We start from the raw sequence: 11,281 nt of genomic DNA, 5'->3' as shown, positions 1-11,281 counted from the left end.
CTTACACTCACCAACTACAAATCACATGATTGCCATGTCATGCTGACTACTTTCCTCCCTATTGCCATCAGGGCTATAAATTTAGTGTGGATAAAGGTTGCAGTCACACGATTGTGCTACTTCTTCAATAGGATCTCATAGAAGGTGATTGACAGTGATGAGTCGGCGTCTCTTAAGGAATTTGCAGTGGAGACAATGTCACTGTTTGAGATGTGTTTCCCCCAGCATTCTTCGATATGATGGTTCACCTTGTGGTGCACTTGGTTCCACAAATAGAGGCACTAGGTCCCATGTACTTGCCTGAGATGTGGACTTATGAGCGTTTCATGTTTGTACTAAATGGCTGTGTATGAACTCATACTCGTCCTGAGGCATCCATGGTAGAGGGATACTGAACCGAAGAGGCCATTGATTCTGGAGGTCCATTCTACAAGTCCTCAAAGACTAGGTTGCAATAGGTTTGCCTCCGTCACGGCACGAGGGTAGACTGAATGGAAGTGGGAGGATGGTAAAAAAAACATACATCCTGAAAGATTACAACACAGTCCTTGAGGCACATCATAACGTCCTACATCTGCTCTCGATAATATAGCGTTTGATCGAGGAACACATTGATGAGCTTTGTGAACATAATCATGGGCTCACGAATGAATGGTTAATAATGGAACACAAAAATTGGTTCACCTCATGGCTGTGGGAGCTTGACATTCCCGAGGGGGAAACAACTAAGGAACGCACCATCAACGTGTTGGCATCTAGACCATCATGCTAGGTCATGACATGGCGAACCTATGACATTAGTGGCTTCACATTCTATACCAAGTCCAAGGACCAAAAAATCTTGGCACAAAACAGTGGTGTTCGATGCGAGGCCTTGGACTCTGAAACTGGTGAGGAAACTACATACTTTGGCTTTGTTGAGGATATATGAGAACTATACTATGGTACATTTCAGATCCCTGTGTTTCAATGTCAATGGGTTGAAGACAAACATGTCACAGTGGACAATATGGGGTCAGAGTACTTGATCTAAGTAAGGTAGGCTACAATGATGATCCATGGATACATGCTAACCGTGCTACATAGGTCTTCTATGTAGAACAGATCCTGTCTCCTAGTGATAAGAAGAAAAGTACCAACAAACCGAAGCATGTAGTTTTTCTTGAAAAGCAACAAGATGTAGGAGTTGATGGTATATCTGACCTGGATGACTTTAACGAGATCAGTGACATGTCTCTCTTTGTAGATGAACATCCAACAAAGATAAAGAATGTTGAGCGAAGCATCCCACAAAGGTCTTTGCCCTGGGTACGCCATGATAGAAAAGGAAGAACATTAGGAAACTAGATTATATTTGACATCTGCCATGTAATATAAACGCTTTTAAAGTATTATGCTTTGTATGATTGGAGGTGGATGTTATTGTAATATACATGAATTCCGGTATCGTATTTATAAAATAAGTCACATAGATAAATGGACACAACAGATAAATAGAGCATGATTTTAGAAAATTTTAGAAAAAAGAATCATCTCAATTGGAGTTAGTATGAGGGTGAAATAGAATTATAAATATGACTATAAATGAAATTACACATTTTATAATTTTATATATTATTAAAAAAATAATTTTCACATGCGGCTGTCCTAGTCAACCGCCAACGAAAATGGATTTCCACTAGCGGTTGCCAACGTCACCCGCGTGTGGAAATGATTTCCACTGGCGGTTGCCAACGTCACCTACTTGTGGAAATCATTTCCAATAGCGGTGGTCTTAGCCAGCCACCTGTGCAAATCATTTGCACAGATGGATGTCGTTGACATCCACCAATAGAAATCACACCTCTATATACATCACCCACTAGACTCTAAATTTTTCCGAGTCTAGTGGGTGCGTTTCAGTCTGAAATACGCCGTCAGGCTGCCAATATTTCCAGCACCGTTGGTCACCGCTGCTGCCTCCGGTGAGCTCCTCCATGCCACTGCTCAGAGCCTGCAACGCCGCCCCCACTCTCAACCCCGCGCCGCCTTCTCGGACATCCTCCGCGCTGCAATAGAGCTTTGCGCGGCCACCACCGAGCTCCATGCCACCCGCCACCGAGCTCCGCATCGCCGCCACCAGATCTCTGTTGTGCTGCCACAAGGGACTGTTGAAATAAATTAACTGCACCCTAATAATGATTATAATCAGATTATCCGCAAGCGCACAGATATATACTGATCAGTACTTCACCAAGATCAACCCGGTTTTAATATCAAACCCAAAGGAACAGTAGGTAATTTATGACTTAGCCCATAATTTCTTAATCTAAGGGGGCACGAACAATCTAGAAACTATTGATGATGAGGAAATACTAATGTACTCTGGTTCCAATAACCGGTAAACTTTGTATAGTACCGTCTTATTGAGCAAGTAACACGAATAGGGGAAGAATCAGAGTAATCCCGTATCAGGCACCTATAAGCCTATCAATCCTATAAACAAGAAGTGGACTATAGAGGAGTCAACACAGCTATAAAGTCATCTACAGGAACTACCACTGTCCGGCTAATCAGAGGACATTCACAAGCAACCATAGCCCAGACACCACGTCTACGCTACGAATCACTACTCCGACCTAGGAGCTACCCAAATCGTAATACTCAACATAATATGAGATGGAAACCAAAGAACGAATACAAACAAGTTGCTTACTTGAATCAGAAGGGTAAATACAAGAGTACCTCAGAACGTGGTTCCGGGCGAGGGAGCGGAATCCAGACGAATCCAACTCCTGAGGAAGCTTCGACAGGCTGGGACTCCTCCGAATCACTACTCCTCTACTCTATGTCTCTAATCTCTATCTTGATTGCTAGCTGTTGACGGTCCTTAATGCTCACATTTAACCGTCAATTAATCATGGAAAAGGATTCAAATGCAACTAACACCCAGACTTAGGGTTTTATCTGACAGAATTCCACGAGTTTTGGTGTTTGTCTATTTCTGTAGGGGGTTATCAGGAAATACGGAGGAAAGGCCCACATGTCGGGTTTACATAGAGATATTAACGTGCCGCACAATTTTCTATCATCTAGAAGACTCCAGAAGCCACGGGAACGAAGCGGAGGCAGAACGAGGCCTGCCTAGGGCGCCCACCCTAAGGACCAGGGTGCCCGCCCTCCTTTAGTGACCAATCAGGGTCAAGTTCGCGGATCATGCTCCACCGACCTAAGGGATCAAGGAAAACCGTGCGATTAATGTCGGTTTGATCCGACGGCCCAGATTCATCTGAAAAGACTATATAAGCAAGGCCCCCTGGCCCCTGGAGAGCATACCTCTTCTATAGAATCAAAGCTAGGGTTTCAATTATTCATACAAGTAGAGAGGATCCCTCTAGTTCATCTAGTTCTAGTTCTAGTTCTAGTTCCTATAGTTCTAGTTCTAGTTAGTTCTAGTTGTAATCTAGAAAATAGGGAGAGAGAAGAGGAGAGCGGAGGAGGAGCCGGATCTGTCGGATCTTCCTCAATATTGTACTTTTGCAGCAACTGGTTCGTTCTCCAGGTTCTTCAATTCATAATTCCTGAGTTCTTTAATTAGTTTTATTTACATTCAAGTTATTTACTGGATTCCTGCTTGCATCAAGTGCTCTAGTCTTTGCAACGCTAGAGTAGTAATTAATAGATTAGACGTGGTGTTTAGTCTTGCAATTACCTGGAATTGCACCCAATCCTGTGGATTGTTGTGGTAGCCCTAGGGTAGTGACAGCCCTAACGGTCGACGTATTGCACCTCGTTTGGATCGGTGTTTGTAGGACCATAGTTAGAGCTTCCTAGCCCCCTTCTCATCTCTTTCTATGGTTAGTGTTCTGATGTCCCGAAATAAATAATCTTTGAAGTAATTCTTGATTCTTAGATCAACTAGAGAACTCTCAGGAAACTTCCTCTCTTCCCACCAAAAATAATTATATAGTTATCCTTGGGCGATCTTGAATTTTAATTAGTACACTCACATTCCCTATGGAAAATCGATACTCTGGAATACTCCTAGGTGAAAGCTACATCGGTATCCGTGCGCTTGCGGATTTTTCTGTTTGCGTTTAACATACCCAACAAGCTTTCTGGCGCCGTTGCCGGGGAACGATAGCTGTGCTAGTTTTGAACCAAGTCTTCCGTGTATCCTTTTTCTTTTCCCTTTTTACCACACTAACCCTACCATCTTCACCATACCACATGGATTTCACTCCTATCTATAAATTCTTTGCTCCAAAGGGCGAGTTGTTAGAGCCACCACCGTCATCACATCCAATTCTTATAGATGGCTACGACCTCGGCCCTGATCTAATAGCCATGATTCAGGAGCAACCCTTCTCTGGGCAAGTAGATGAAGATCCATACACCCACCTTAGAGAATTCGAGCAGTTGTGCTCTTACCGACCTATTTCCGGCATGACACAAGAAACCCTTAAATGGAAATTATTTCCGTTCTCCCTTTTGGGAAGAGCAAAAAAGTGGTATGCTCATTCTGTAGGAGGCGTTAATGGAGATTGGGATAAACTTTGGGACAACTTTTGTCTCACTTTTTTCCCACTTTTTTGAATCGCTGACCTTAGAATCGAAATTCTTACATTCAAACAAAGAGAGAAGGAAACTTTAGGAGCAGCTTGGGCTAGGTTCACAAGCCTTACCAATTCCGGTCCAAACCTTTACTTGCCTGACCATGTACTGTACAACCACTTTTATCGTGGTCTAAACAAGGAAGCTGCTCTTCACCTCGACATTGCTTCAGGAGGCTCATTCACACACAAACTCACTGAGGAGGGGAGAGCTATCCTAGAGAGAATCCTTGAAAATACCCCTAACACAAGCATTTATGATGAGTTTCTTGAAGAAGAAAAAGAAGTCGAGCCTGATCCTAAACCAAAAGATGAGGAACTTGCAACCGAGATAGAAATTCCACGTGACCCATCCATTAATTTGGTTGTAGAGAAACCTCCTGATAGGGGAATGCAAAACCAACTAAGGGATGATGAACCATCACCCTTAGAGCATCCCTTTGAATTCGAGGAAGATCTTTTTGAAGATTATGGAAACACCTCGAATTTTCCTATCCAAACACGACCTCTAGTAGGGACCACTCAATCCATTCTAAGAGTAGAATCTGTTGACATAGAACACATCAAAAGCCTTTCGGCTATTCTGAGTTATGAATGGCTAACAGAAGTAGAACTGTCTCCTGAGGTAGCTCGAATCATCACTCCTTCAACCATTCTTCTATGCCAAATTAGAGGGTCTGCTAGGAAGGTCCACTACAATCCATATGTTGGGATAAATGTTATTTCCAAGGAGTTAGCTGACACTCTTTATCCCAACGAGTCCATAACCCCATCTCAGAAATTTTTACAAAGTCCATCTAGATTAATTCTAGAAAGCCATGGGGTATTAAGGGCAATTCCTGTTAGAATCAAGGACTCTAGAATATGTCTAGATTTTCACATATTTGACATACCAGAGATTCCTCTCTTGATTGGCAGACCAATCATGAAACTTCTACAAGAACAACCACAACGAGGTCATTTAGACTTCAGGGTTGGGAATTCCACTACTGTTGTTCCTCTTGCTAGATCAATTAACACGATAGTGGAACCCAAACTTGAACGAGATCCTACTGAGGAGATCTTAATGCTGACTCAAGAGGAGATGGCCCAACCATTCTTTAATCATGAACACTTTGTTCAAGAAGAAGAAGAGTTCGTAGAACCCGTTGAGCTAGACAAAAATGAACAACCTTCACCTCCTTCGATAGAGTTTAAACCTCTTCCTTCTGGCCTTAGATGTCTTTTTGCACAACAACCCAAAAACTCCAGTAATTATCAGTGACAAGCTTTCCAATTATGAAACACAACAACTTGTCACTGTTCTTGAAAGGCATAGATCAGCATTTGGCTACTCTCTCGAAGATCTCATGGGCATTAGTCCCATTCTCTGCACTCATCGTATCCCTATTGATCCCAATTTTACACCTTGAAGGGAACCACAACGGAGACTTAACAATGCTATGTGAGTGGTTGTTAAGAAAGAGGTCCTCAAACTCTATCATGCTGGGATTATTTATCCTGTGCCACATAGTGAGTGGGTTAGCCCTGTCCAAGTAGTGCCAAAGAAAGGAGGAATGACGGTCGTTAGGAATGAGAAGAATGAACTCATCCCTCAACAAATTTTCACTGGGTAGCGTATGTGTATTGACTATCGAAAACTCAACAAGGCTACAAAGAAAGATCACTTTCCGTTACCCTTCATTGATGAAATGTTGGAACGACTTGCAAACCACTCTTTCTTTTGTTTTCTTGATGGTTATTCTGGATATCACCAAATCCCAATCCACCCAGATGACCAAGAAAAGACTACCTTTACATGCCCGTATGGAACTTATGCATACCGACGAATGTCGTTCGGATTGTGCAATGCTCCAGCTTCTTTCCAACGGTGCATGATGTCTATTTTCTCGGACATGATTGAGAAGATCATGGAGGTTTTCATAGATGATTTTTACCCTCCATGGCAAAACCTTTGATCATTGTTTGGAGAATTTAGATAGAGTCTTGTAGCGATGTGAAGAAAAGCACTTAATCCTGAACTAGGAGAAATGCCATTTTATGGTTTAGGAAGGAATAGTATTAGGACATAAAGTGTCCGAACGTGGTATAGAGGTGGACAAAGCAAAGATTGAAGTTATTGAAAAACTTCCACCTCCCACAAATATGAAAGGAATCCGTAGCTTTTTGGGACATGCAGGGTTCTATAGACGCTTTATCAAGAACTTCTCTCAAATTGCTAGACCCCTAACTAGTCTCCTAGCTAAGGATGCACCTTTCATCTTTAGTGATGAGTGTCATGAATCTTTTCAAACTCTTAAGAAAGCACTCATCTCAGCCCCGATTATCCAACCACCTGATTGGAATCTTCCTTTTGAGATCATGTGTGATGCTAGCGATTTTGCGGTTGGTGCCGTTTTAGGACAAACCAAGGATAAGAAGCATTATGCCATATCCTACGCTAGCAAAACTTTGTCTGGACCACAGCTCAATTACACTACGACTGAAAAAGAGCTTTTGGCTGTTGTCTTTGCTATAGACAAGTTTAGATCTTATTTAGTGGGGGCAAAAATAATCATCTATTCATACCATGCTGCTCTCAAGTACCTCCTCACTAAGAAAGATGCTAAGCCTCGTCTAATTCGATGGATTCTTCTACTCCAAGACTTTGACATAGAAATCCGAGATAGGAAGGGAGTAGAGAATTCCGTAGCTGACCACTTGTCTAGGCTTCAATATAAGGAAACACATGATGAGCTTCCCATAAATGACTGCCTAAGGGATGGCACCCTACTTAAGATAACACATGCGGATCCATGGTATGCAGACATCGTAAACTTTATAGTAAAAGGCTATGTCCCACCTGGTACAAACAAAAGGAAGTTGCTTCACGATAGTCGTTTCCACCTTTGGGATGAGCCATATCTTTTTCGAGTCTGCGTTGATGGACTCTTGAGAAGGTTGTTGACGGTTCTTAAGTATCAATTTTAATTATCAAATAAACAAGAGAAAGGACCAATATGCAACCAACACCTAGAATTAGGGTTTGATCTGACAGAATTCCACGAGTTTTGTTGTTTATCTGTTTCTGCAGGGGGTTATCAGGAAATAAGGAAGAAAGGCCCACATGTCGGGATTACATAGAGATATCAACGCACCGCACGATTTTACATCATCTAGAAGACTCCAGAAGCCACGAGACCGAAGCGGAGGCGAAACTGGGCCAGGCCCAGGGCGCCCGCCCTGGTAGCCTGGGCGCCCGCCCCCTGCTGGATGTCAATCAGGACTCTCTTCGCTCGGGATATTCCACCGACCTATTGGATCAAGAAAAACATAGTACCACCTCGCCTATCGACCCAAAAACGCATAGAAGGGGAGGACTATATAAGCAAGGCCCCCCTGGCCCCTGGAGAAGACATGAAGAAATTATCATAGAGACTGAGGGGTGCCCTCGAAGGAAAACCTCTTCTCTAATTAATATTTCTTTTTAGGCTTAGCAACCAATGTAAGGTAGAAATAGATCTTCTAGTTTCTACTAGATTGAGAGAGATAGAGTGGAGGTGAAGAGTGGAGGAAGCCCGGCCTGTCGGTGTCTACTCCAAGCTTGTACCTGCGGGATCAAGTTCTCCTAACCCGAAGCTTGCTCCTAGGATTCTTCAGTAATTCGACTTTTAAATTCTAGTAAGTTCTTGTTTTATTGTTCTTATGGTTTATGAGTTTACTTTAATCTCTTCGCGTAGAGTTTAGAGTAATCATTGCTGGCGTAAACGTGGTGTTTAGGCTGGGGTACTCATAGATATTCCCTGACTAGCTGGACCGTGGTAGTAGTGAGGAACGTGACAATTCCGAGCTACCTTTGTAGATCACATCTCGTTAGCAGGAAGGATAGGGTTTATAGGTGCGGGTTGAACATCCTTTGTGGTGTCTAGATTCCGTTAGCCTCCCCATTAGAACAGTAGATCATCCTTACCAAGGTTAGAAGGAGACTACGGTTGCAGTCTTCTCTATTTATCACGGACATCGAAAGACATTCTTTGTGCCTAAAGGTTAGTAGTAATAGACCGGTTAGTCAGATGCACTCTTTCTCCTAGTGGTAAAAAAATAAATACGATACTCTGGATAATTTCTCGGGTGAAGTGCTCACCGATATCCGTGCGCTTGCGGATCAATTCCTTATTGCGTTCCCAAATATCAACAAGCATTTCTGGCGCCGTTGCCGGGGAGAAAGACGGTTGCTGAGATAACCTGAGTCTTGCTATTAGCTTGTATCTATACTTTTATCTTTTTTATCTTTTATATCCTTTATTTATTTTCTTTATTCTCACCTTATGGAAAACCAAAATTCTAAATCGATCCATGAGTCTGCAATCCCTTTAGCAACTGACCTTTTACCATGGGAATCATCACAGCCTATCCAAACATCCCAGTATAAGTTAAGTTCTAGGTTGATTGCCATGATTCAAAACCTGTCTTTTTCGGGAAAGGAAGACGAAAACCCTTACCTACATATTAGAGATTTTGAGCAAACATGTGATTGTCTTCGCATTGAAGGCATTTCTGATAAAACTTTACGTTGGAAGCTTTTTCCTTTTTCTCTAAGGGGAGAAGCTAGACAATGGTACAGTCAGAAGGTAAGTCAACAAACCTTAATCTTGAAGACCCTGTTCTGTTATTTCACTTTTTTCGAGGTCTTCAGAAAAATCACAAACAAATGCTTCACACAATGTCTAGAGGTTCTTTCTTTCGCATCCCTGCTGATGAAGCTAGAGTGATCCTAGATAGAATCCTAGAAGCTGAGATGGATAATACCCTTCATGATGAAACCTACGAAGCCGAAGTAGACACTCTGCCAAATTCTTCATCTACTTTAGCTATTCCAGGTTTTGAGCCACATGAGGAAGAAATTCCACTACCGGACTTCATGCTGGATATAGAATCAGATCTTTTTGCCGATTTTGGAAATATTTCAAACTACCATTCTATTGACAAACCCCAAAACGGCCAGTTTAGCATTTATTTACCAAGTGAATATCAATTGAGAGAGCTTATCTCAGTAATGAGTAGTGAATGGTTGGAGGAATCAGAGCTTTCCTCTGATGTGATCCGTTTGGACACACCCTCTGTAACTATACGCTGTGCTTATAATTCTGATCGATTTAATGCTCTCTATAATCCTGTTGTGGGGATCAACATTATGTCTGAATCCTTTGCACTTAAACTATTTAAAAATATTGTCTTAACCCCCACAACAAAGGTCATAAAGGAATCTTCGGGACGATTAGTCCCCAGTCTTGGAATTATTAATATCCTACCTCTTACGGTAGAAGGCTCCATGGCTCAATTGAACTTCTATATCTTTGATACATGGGACTTCGACCTGTTAATAGGACAACCTTTTAGAAGACTCCTTTATGAAGGTCATACTGGAAAGCTACACATTTTTTTTGGAAAAACCTTTGAATTCCCAATAATAATTTCACACTCCTTAAACAATAAGGCCGAGTCATATCTTTTGCCTGATCCTATGGAGGAAGTAAAGGCTGCATCTCTAGAGCTTTTTGATGAACCAGACTTAGAAGACGAAACTCCTTTCTTCACAGAAGAAGAAGACGAACCTTCTGAGCCTGAACCCTTAGATGAGTTTGCAGAAACACCTAGACCTCCCATAGAGCTTAAAACTTTACCACCCGGTCTTACCTATGCTTTCCTAAACAATAATCCAGAGTTCCCTGTGATCATTAGCGATAAACTCACTCAGGATCAAACTCTGCGATTAATGACCATTCTTGAGAAACATCACTCGGTTTTTGGCTACTCACTTCAAGATCTTACAGGAATCAGTCCTATGATTTGTACCCATCGTATTCCAACAGATCCTTCTGTTACACCCTCTCGAGAACCCCAACGTAGACTTAACAACACTATGAGAGAGGTAGTTAAAAAGGAAGTTATAAAGTTGCTGCATGCAGGGATTATATATCCTGTGCCGCACAGTGAGTGGGTGAGCCCAGTACAAGTTGTGCCCAAAAAGGGAGGCATGACAGTTATTATGAATGAAAAGAACGAGCTAATTCCGCAACGCACCGTCACAGGATGGCGGATGTGCATAGACTATAGAAAATTAAACAAAGCCACGAGAAAGGATCACTTTCCTTTACCTTTTATAGATGAGATGCTAGAGCGGTTAGCAAACCATTCGTTCTTCTGTTTCTTAGATGGATACTCAGGGTATCATCAAATCCCGATCCATCCTGATGATCAAAGCAAAACCACTTTTACATGCCCTTATGGAACTTATGCTTACCGTAGAATGTCTTTTGGGTTATGTAATGCACCAGCTTCTTTTCAAAGATGCATGATGTCTATATTTTCTGATATGATTGAAGAGATTATGGAAGTTTTCATGGATGATTTCTCTATTTATGGAAAAACTTTTGATAGTTGTCTTGAAAACATAGACAAGGTTTTGCAAAGATGTGAAGAAAAACACTTAATCCTTAATTGGGAAAAATGTCATTTTATGGTTAGGGAAGGAATAGTGCTAGAACACTAAGTGTCTGAAAGAGGTGTTGAGGTAGACAAAGCTAAAATTGAAGTAATTGAACAGCTACCTCCACCTGTGAATATAAAAGGAATTCAAAGCTTTCTTGGCCATGCTGGTTTTTATCGTAGATTCATAAAAGATTTTTCATTTATTGCTAGACCACTTA

Source organism: Sorghum bicolor, chromosome 1, assembly GCF_000003195.3.
Source record: "Sorghum bicolor cultivar BTx623 chromosome 1, Sorghum_bicolor_NCBIv3, whole genome shotgun sequence".
Classification (NCBI taxonomy): Eukaryota; Viridiplantae; Streptophyta; class Magnoliopsida; order Poales; family Poaceae; genus Sorghum; species Sorghum bicolor.
This window is presented reverse-complemented; position numbering follows the sequence as displayed.